The 9,336-nt window shown below is 41.8% G+C and overlaps 1 pseudogene; it reads right to left on the minus strand.

Annotated features, from left to right (window-relative positions):
- Positions 1–8,995: 8,995 nt before the first annotated feature.
- Positions 8,996–9,112, minus strand: LOC129411930 (5S ribosomal RNA; annotated as a pseudogene).
- Positions 9,113–9,336: the final 224 nt, after the last annotated feature.

Below are 9,336 nucleotides of genomic sequence, written 5' to 3' on the forward strand. Positions count from 1 at the left end.
CCTGGTTTAGTCCTGGTGTAGTCCTGGTTTAGTCCTGGTGTAGTCCTGGTTTAGACCTGGTTTAGTCCTATCTTAGTCCTTTTTTTGTCCTGGTTCAGTCCTGGTTTATTCCTGGTGTAGTCCCAGTTTAGTCCTGGTGTAGTCCCAGTTTAGTCCTGGTGTAGTTCCAGTTTAGTCCTGGTGTAGTCCTGGAGTAGTCCTGGTGTAGTCCTGGTTTAGTTCTGTCTTAGTCCTTTTTTAGTCCTGGTTCAGTCCTGGTTTAGTCCTGGTGTAGTTCCAGTTTAGTCCTGGTGTAGTCCTGGTTTAGTCCCAGTTTAGTCCTGGTGTAGTCCTGGAGTAGTCCTGGTGTAGTTCCAGTTTAGCCCTGGTGTAGTCCTGGTGTAGTCCTGGAGTAGTTCCAGTTTAGCCCTGGTGTAGTCCTGGTGTAGTCCTGGTGTAGTCCTGGAGTAGTCCTGGTGTAGTCCTGGAGTAGTCCTGGTGTAGTTCCAGTTTAGTCCTGGTGTAGTCCTGGTGTAGTCCTGGAGTAGTCCTGGTGTAGTCCTGGAGTAGTCCTGGTGTAGTTCCAGTTTAGTCCTGGTGTAGTCCTGGAGTAGTCCTGGTGTAGTCCTGGAGTAGTCCTGGTGTAGTCCTGGTGTAGTCCTGGAGTAGTCCTGGTGTAGTCCTGGAGTAGTCCTGGTGTAGTTCCAGTTTAGCCCTGGTGTAGTCCTGGTGTAGTTCCAGTTTAGTCCTGGTGTAGTCCTGGTGTAGTTCCAGTTTAGTCCTGGTGTAGTCCTGTTTTAGTCCTGGTTAAGTCCTGGTTAAGTCCCGGTTTAGTCTTGGTTCATGTGTTGTAGTCTCTGGTTTATGTTCTGTAGGTGATTATGTTCTTGCATTAATGTTAACATGATTCCACATTAATTTGAGTAAAAAAGAAAACATCAAATATTAGTGATTTTTACTGGACTGGCACATTTATGTTTGTACTGAAAGTGGGGTTTTACACTTCAAAAATCTCCACTACACCACCGCTTAAAAGTGGTGAAATGATCTGTCTGTGCAACAAGATCATCACAAGATCAGAACTAATAAGTAGATAATAAATCTGAAAACAAGATGTAACCTGATATACATTTTTAAATCTTGGCCATATCAGAGAAATTTGCAGACTCAAGTGCACACTCCTAGACCAGTGTACACAGACACGGGGAGTGGTGTCTTGCTCAAAGACACACATTCATCGGGAATCTCACTGCCAGACTGTCAAGAGCGGGATTTGAACTGCCAAACATAGGTACTGTTTGGGTGTTTCCTGTGACTTTTACTCCAGTGCAACTTATATATATTCAAATGTTCCCAATGAAGCGGTGAGAGGTTCTAGTCTTGTGTGTGAGTATCTGCTGCTCCTGTTCCTCCTGAACCACTGTCACTTCACTCTACTGCGCATGTCTCCTGCAGAAAGAGCCTCTGTCCTGTCTGTATCATGTCAGTCAATCGCACCATTACTTCTGCACCACTGAACAATTTTACATTTAAACAAACTTATAAAGATGACTGAGAAGACTGAACACAAATTCCCCCAAAAAGAAAATCATATTTTGCTGATTACAAACTGCAAGTTGTGAAATCTACAGATGAAAATGGTAAAGAAAGATGAGTGAGAGAGAAACTTGTGACACCGGGAGGATGCACCATGCAACTTTCCTGAAGTCACTGGATGGATGGACAAAGTCTGGACTTCAGTGACACCAAAACCATCCTGTCGGGATTCAGAAAGACCCGAATAATTCTAACTGGAACTGATGCTGAGTCTGACGACAGCGACACAGAAGAGGAAGCGGCGCTCTGTTTACCTCCTGAGGTCAGAGAGTTGCTCAGAAGTGACACCGAGGATGAAGAATTGAATGGATTTAGTGATTTGCAGTGAGATGGAGAGTTTGGTAAACTTGTTCTGTTGTTTATGTTATAGTTTATCTGAAGAACTCTTCATATGTGACGTTACAGTCTGTTCTTCTCTCTTGTATTGTTATTACTAGAACTTGACTTTCAACGTGAGGAAGTGGTGCTCCATTTACCTTTGGAGGTCGCAGAGTTGCTAAAAAGTGACACTGAGGATGAAGAATTCCTAACTTGCCTTTCAAGATGAAATGCTGTTACCTGGTCTCTGATTTTATAAGATGAATTTCCCCCAAAAGAGTACGACTTATAGTCTGGTGTGATGTATACATGTTTGTTTTCTTCTTCATTATGCATTTTTTGGCTGGTGCGACATATACTTCGAAGTGACTTATAGTCCATGACAACTTGTAGTCCAAAAAATATGGTAAGTTTTAAAATCTTGGCCACATAAGAGAAATTTGCAGTGCACACTCATCTATCAGTGTACACAGACAGTGGGGTGAGGTGGGTTAAGTGTCTTGCTCAAAGACACACTGACAGCATTCATCTGTGGAAGCGGGAATCTCACCGTCAACCTGTGGGTCAGTGGATCTGACCACTCAACCAATGATGTTTATGTCAAGAGAAGGATTATGCCAACCATAGATAAGTTTGTGATCTAAAAATGTGTAATACCTCATTAGTTTTTAAAAATGTGTTTATTTATTATTAAATTGTTATTTTATGATAGCTCGCTTGTTATAACATGATCACGTTTCCATGTTTATCACATCATTGTTGTTGTCTTCCTATGACCTGTTGTATAAAGCTGAGATTTTATATTGTATTACTTACTTTTCTATTTTATTTTATTTTGACTTGTACATTTATATAATTATGCATTATTTGACAGATGTCTGCTACTTATTTAGAATGTATTATTACCATTTATATTTTTTACTCTTTGTTATTATATTCTATTGTGATGTGTGAGCTACTGTGTCCAAATCATTTCTCTTGTGAATCAGTAAAGTTTGTCTAAGTCTAAAGTCCTATTCTCATAGGATAAGTACAACCTGAAGACGCCTGGTCATTTGCAGTGTTGGGAAGGTGACTTTTAAAATGTAATCCCCTACAGATTACAGATTACATAACCCAAAATGTAGTTTGTAACGTAATCCATTAAATTACTTAAAGTGAGTAACGTAATCTGAATACTTTGGATTACTTGATTTACTGTAGAGAAGCAAAGACGAGGAAATCTTCACATAAGATATTTTTTCTGCTAAAAGACAATAAAAAAGCCCAGACTTTCCTTAACGGTATTAAAAATATTATTGATAGAATGCATGGTTTAGTCCAGTTAAATCCTGTTTTAGATCTGATTTAGACCTGGTTTAGACCTGGTTTAGACCTGGTTTAGACCTGGTTTAGACCTGGTTTAGTCCTGGTTTAGACCTGGTTTAGACATGGTTTTAGTCCTGGTTTAGACCTGGTTTGGAACTGGTTTAGATCTAGTTTAGACCTGGTTTAGACCTGGTTTAGTCCTGGTTTAGACCTGGTTTAGACCTAGTTTAGACCTGGTTTTAGTCCTGGTTTAGACCTGGTTTGGAACTGGTTTAGATCTAGTTTAGACCTGGTTTAGACCTGGTTTAGTGTCCGGCAATGAGTGGAATTACCAAACAAAAAATAAACAAAAAAACAACAAAAAAGGGAATAGCCCAAAATGTGAAAACAGGAAAATACCACAGTGTAATCCATTTATTTCAACCAAGTAACTGTAATCCAATTATCACTCACTTAAACAGTAATTGTAACTGAGTACAGTTACTCATAATTTGTACTCTGATTACGTAACTCCAGTACATGTAATCTGTTACTCCCCAACACTGGTTATTTGCAAATTACCGGCCCACCTCTGCGTTACTTGCAGCGTGTTCACATGGGATAAACGAAATCCCTAAATGACTCTATTTACTGACACTGACTGAGATTGAAAGAGAAAAGAACGCAGAAAGAAAAGAAAGAGATAGAAAAGGTGCAATTACAACAACAAACACTGAGAAGCAGATTCACACGGGACTAGTACGACCTGAGACATCCTCTGCAATTATTACAAATCACCAAAGGTCCACAGGTCAAACTAATTCCGTGCAAATAGGGCTTAAGTCTAAGTCTACGTTATAACAAGACAAGTATCACGAAACATCATGACGTCATGTGAATAAATAAGAGCACAAAGTGAAAGCAGCACAGTTCACAAAATCAAGTGTTGAGTGTAAAGCAGGTCCACGTGTGCTCCCCCCACAGACCCGCTGCATCTGGAGCACAAATGTTCAACACATGCAGAGGGGGATGTTTGGGACGAGCTGCCATTTGTAACACCACATGTATTTATTTACTCTGATATGTTTATTTATTTATTTAGTACTTGCAGTTGTTACTAAAGTCTGTCATTTTCTTTATACATTATGAGTGTAACGAACTGTACTTGTACTTATAGGCTCTACATTACACAAAGTTGACTGGAGTTGTGTTTTGTTTCATTCACACATTTGAATAACTCTTTATTATTAGTCTGTCTGCATCTCCAAAGCTCAGAATGTTCTGTTCCACCTTGTGATGTCATGAAGCAGTAGTTTTAGACCCTGTCTACACTGAAACAAATCCACGTATCAGCGTATCACCGTATCTGCGTCCATACACGTTGTTACTGTGTTCGCAATCAAAGCGTTCCCTGTCCACACAGAAACGCAAACCCGCCTGAAACGCAAGTCACGTGATCGGCTGTCGTCACGTCTTCACGATGTCCCGACGTCATGTGAGAGGTAAAAACAAGGAAGTCTAAAGTTGCAGCAGCTGATTTTGAAGAAGGAAGATGGCAAGTGTAAAAACAGTCTTTTCATGGACCATCGACGAGGTTCAGTTCTTACATAGCGTAACACTGGATTTTAAGACGAGCATGGCAGCTCAGAGTGACGACTGACTTGTTTCTGTGTCCGCAAGCTTCCCTATCTACACAGCTTTGAACATATTTGCTTATGTTTTACAGAAACAAAACTTAAAACCACACAGCTCATTTACATAAACTAAGCGCTTAAAAAACAGCTCGCTATTGTGCACTGATGCGGTTCAGCTTCTGTCGGACTAAAGGACACGACTCAGTGGATTATGAGTGTTCTTTCTGTGACAGAGGGGTGTTCTGCTGATGGTGAGTCTGTTCTGTTCTTCTATTGCGTTGGAGATGGTTCATGTTAAACTTTTCAGAGATCAGAGGTTTATGCGTACGATCATACACATAGAGCGTTTATATCAGAGGTGTTCACACTTTTTCAGCGTGCGAGCTACTTACAAAATGACCAAGTCAGAATGATCTACCTAATACAAAGCCAAGCAAACTGCACTGAAACACTCTGTGCCCCTTTTTTGGACCCTCACCCACAGTTTGAGAACCTCTTCTTTAAGACAACTTCCTCTGGCACTTTACACAAAACTGTGAAAAAAGTGAAGGAAGATTTTTAAACCTGTTTTTTAAAGTTCCAAACTGGAGTTGCATTCTTTTCTGGTTTTGCAGTGATATTTACCAGCCTCTGCACGTTTACCAAACCAAACGCACATCGTGACAAACACAGATGCATTTGTGCACTTTTGTTAGACAAACTTCAGCCAAATGTGGCAGTAGGTCTGTTCTGTAGATCTGCTCTATGCTGTAGACCTGCTTTGTGCCAACACTGGAACACAAATTTAGACTGGTTTTTGCTTCACGTTTGGTCTTGCTCTTCTAATCAGCCGCACTGTGGGAGGGGCTTGTGTTCGCTGTACGCAGGAAGGAGCGAGAGCGTGAAAAGGCGAGGGGCGGCGTGCTGACGTGAGGCAGATGGACAGGTAGGATGTTTAGGAAGTTGAACCTGCCCTGTGATGCACGCTGGTACACGAGGGCACACGCTGTCGCAGACGAGTCGTGCATAGGGAGCGTGTGTGTTTGTGATGCGCCGTAGAGTCTCCGCGGGTTTCAAATGAGCGCACAGGCTGCACTGAGACGCCCCACACGCTCCTGCACCCGCTACAAGTTTATTACCAACAGCAGCGGCCATAATGAAATATGATCACACTTGTTGAGTGTCAGACCTCGAGTGAGAGACAAGACCGAGTCCAAATGCGAGTCCGAGACGAGACACGGCGATCTACCCACACGACCTTTGCGATCGAGATCAGGACTGACGTATTGAGCACCCCTGGTTTATACGAATGGACATATATTCTAGCTTCTTAGTCCTTTTGACACTAAATTAGCCTATTTCGCAATGCATAGAACTACATCAGCATATCAGCATTTCCAGGCGTCCACACAGTGCCAGATCAGATCCAGACTTAGATGAATTTGTGGGAGCTGGCGGCACCAGATCGTTTCGTCTCTGGAGCTGTTTCCATCGGATTAGTGTGGACGAACACTGCATCCACAACCAAAACAACTTGAATATGTACTAGTGTGGATGGGGTCAAGATCTACTTCTTACTTTTAGTTGAGTAGATTGGCAATTCCAGGTCTGAAATTATCCAAATAATTCTAGTGAAGGTGTGTGGAACTTCACTAATACTCCCTCTGCTTGTGCCCGTGTCAGAGGAGAGCGGCTCTGATGGAAGAGTGTGAATAATTCAGGGACAGTTCATTTCCTCCTGGGTCAGTGTGATGATGAACACAGGAGCAGGTTTGTACTTCTGCTCAGAACCAAACTAATACTGCACTGTGGAGTACTTTTAGTCTGACCGCTCTGTTGCCACATTTACATGAGTGCTTTAATTCCGATTAAAAAATTATTTAATTCAGAATAAAAACTTATTCCATACAAATAGGACTTTAGATAAATGATCAGGCAATTTATAAAAGGAAACAATAATGAATATGATGACATCTAGATGAAGAAAACCAGGACATTTTCTCAGTTTTCTCAGATTTTGTCAGAGTTACTGCAACCCCTGGAAGTCGTTATCCATATGTCTTCTGTTTTTTGTGACGTAAGTGTGAATAGAGCTCCGCCCCTGGTGTTTGTAATCAGAAACACCAGGCTAAACTCAGGGCAGTCTTATGTGATGTCACCAAGCACTTAAAGGTTGAAAAAGTTTTGAAAAATTTTGAAAAAGTTTAAATAGCATTATAGAAATGCAGCAGCCTTGTAATTATGAAAAAGATTATAAAAAAGAATGAAAATCCATCAACTGTGGACGTGGTCAGTTATCATTAGCCAATAAAAAACAAGGCTGTTAGGTTGTCAATCAAACTCCCTACATTTCTAGTGCAACTGACTTGCCAGCGCTCTGGGATTATGGTTGGTTTGGTTTACGTACACTTCTCACATTGTTTACTCGACTGCAGAGGTTCTTTGCAGTTTTTTCCAACTGTGGCTTCATCTGTGTTCGCACAAAGTTTGTTGAGATGTCTGACAAGAATCCACGAGCAGTTCGCTGCAAAAGAAAGGCAGTTTTTGAAGTCGCTGAAAGAAGAAGAGAAGGGGAAAAGCAACAAAGCCAAACTAAGGTGATTTCTGGAGATTCCCTCCAGCGATGGTGCACTGAAGCAGACGAAGGCTCTAAAGCAGGGGTGTCCAACCTGTAGCTCGGTAGCTTGCAGTAGCAGCTCTCATCCCCTTCCAAGCAGCTCACCAAAGAATTTCCAAAAATTATACATATTGTGCTGAATGACTCAAATTAAATCAATTGCCAACTAAAGCAGAACAAACGAAACTTTTTCACAGCACAAGCGAAGCACAAACAATACATAGTTTTTGTGCAGGTTTACGTTTGATGGTTTACTACTATATTTACTTTGTGTACATGATAAAGGCATTGGACACTGACCAGAAAATAAAAAAACAACTTGTTTTTTGACTCGTGGAATGCAGTTTATTGACTTTGCCGAACGAGCCTCTTCCTCCTTGATTCCACTTCCTGCGTGTGCGTCACTCTTTTCCTTCCCCCCTCGGTTCCCTTGTTTCTGTTGGTCTGGTGAACAGGTGCAGGGTCAGAGCTGAGGCGCTGACTGAGGAGCCCGGGGGAAGTCCACGTTTCCATCCTCATGTTCCACAAATACCTCTTTAAATGTGACTCACGGGTATTTTTGACACGGGATCAAAACAAACCACTGTTCATGTGTTTGAATACAACATGTTTTAAAGGTGCATTGTGTAACTTTTCCGGTGGAGGGTCCGTCAAAAATTTGAAATATTTGTGCAGAAAAAGTATAAACAATGTAAGTATCAAAAACTGCAACTTTTGGTATGAGTGTTTGGGTACAGATCCAAAAGTGAAAAAAAAAAAATGCATAGCACACTCAGATGGCCAATGAACCAAACCTTTTATTTATTTTTTAAAATTTCTATATTACTTTTTGGTAAAAAGCCTAAGTCACATCATTTTTCATAGTTTTCTGTGGTCCAAAGCAAGAAAAATGATCGTCCATCTGACACTTTGACGTTCATTTGGGTATCGATTCACCCATAACTATATTTTATTAACTACTGGGGGCGACAGTGGCTCAGCTGGTAGAGCGTTTGTCCACTGATCCGAAGCTTGGGAGTTTGAATCCCACTCTTGACTTAAGCAGTCAGATCCACAGGTTGGGTTCCCACTCATACAGATAAATGCTGTCGTTGTGTTCTTGGGCAAGGCACTTAACCCTCATGGGTTGGGGTCACACATAGACCCGAAGGAAGTTTTTTTTTCCCTTCCTGCTCTCTTGGGGCGGGTCAATCAGACCCAAAAATGTATTTAATTAATTTAATAATTCTCACCAGGCAAGAAAATACATTTTTGGGTCTGACCCGCCCCAAGACAGCGGGAAGGAAAAAAAAACATTTCTTCGCGTCAATGTGATTGATTGATTGCATTTATATAGCACCTTTCAAGATACCCAAAGAGCTTTACAGTTCATATTAGTCACTCCACACTCAGTGGTGGTAAACTACTGTTGTAGCCACAGCTGCCCTGGGGCAGACTGACGGAAGCGAGGCTGCCAATCTGCACCATCAGCCCCTCCGATCACCACCATCACTCACACTCACACCACTTTCATTCTAGACAATGTGGGTGAAGTGTCTTGCCCAAGAACACAACAACAGTTTTTTTTTTTTTTGCCACTGGCGCCTCACTGTGGCACCTGGAACTCCTAGTGGTCTCCCATCCAAGTACTACCCAGGCCCAGCCTGCGTAGCTTCTGAGATCTGACGGGATCAGGCTTTGACAAGCTGGTATGGCCACAAACCACGAAATATGACCCCGTGGAGAGCGTGAGGGTTAATCCACTTCCTCCTAGTGTCTGCGTACGCTGGTGTATGAGTGTGTGTGAATGGGTGGCTCTTTGATGTAAAGGGCTTTGAGTGTCTTGAAAGTGGAAAAATTATTAGAACAGGACCCAGAGACATGAACTCTGGTCATGCCTCCATTGCAGGGAGTATGATGTCGCAGTTCCAGCTAAGTCACTTCTTT

This window comes from Boleophthalmus pectinirostris, unplaced genomic scaffold, assembly GCF_026225935.1.
Source record: "Boleophthalmus pectinirostris isolate CB_2022bp ecotype Guang Dong unplaced genomic scaffold, ASM2622593v1 HiC_scaffold_6, whole genome shotgun sequence".
Classification (NCBI taxonomy): domain Eukaryota; kingdom Metazoa; phylum Chordata; class Actinopteri; order Gobiiformes; family Gobiidae; genus Boleophthalmus; species Boleophthalmus pectinirostris.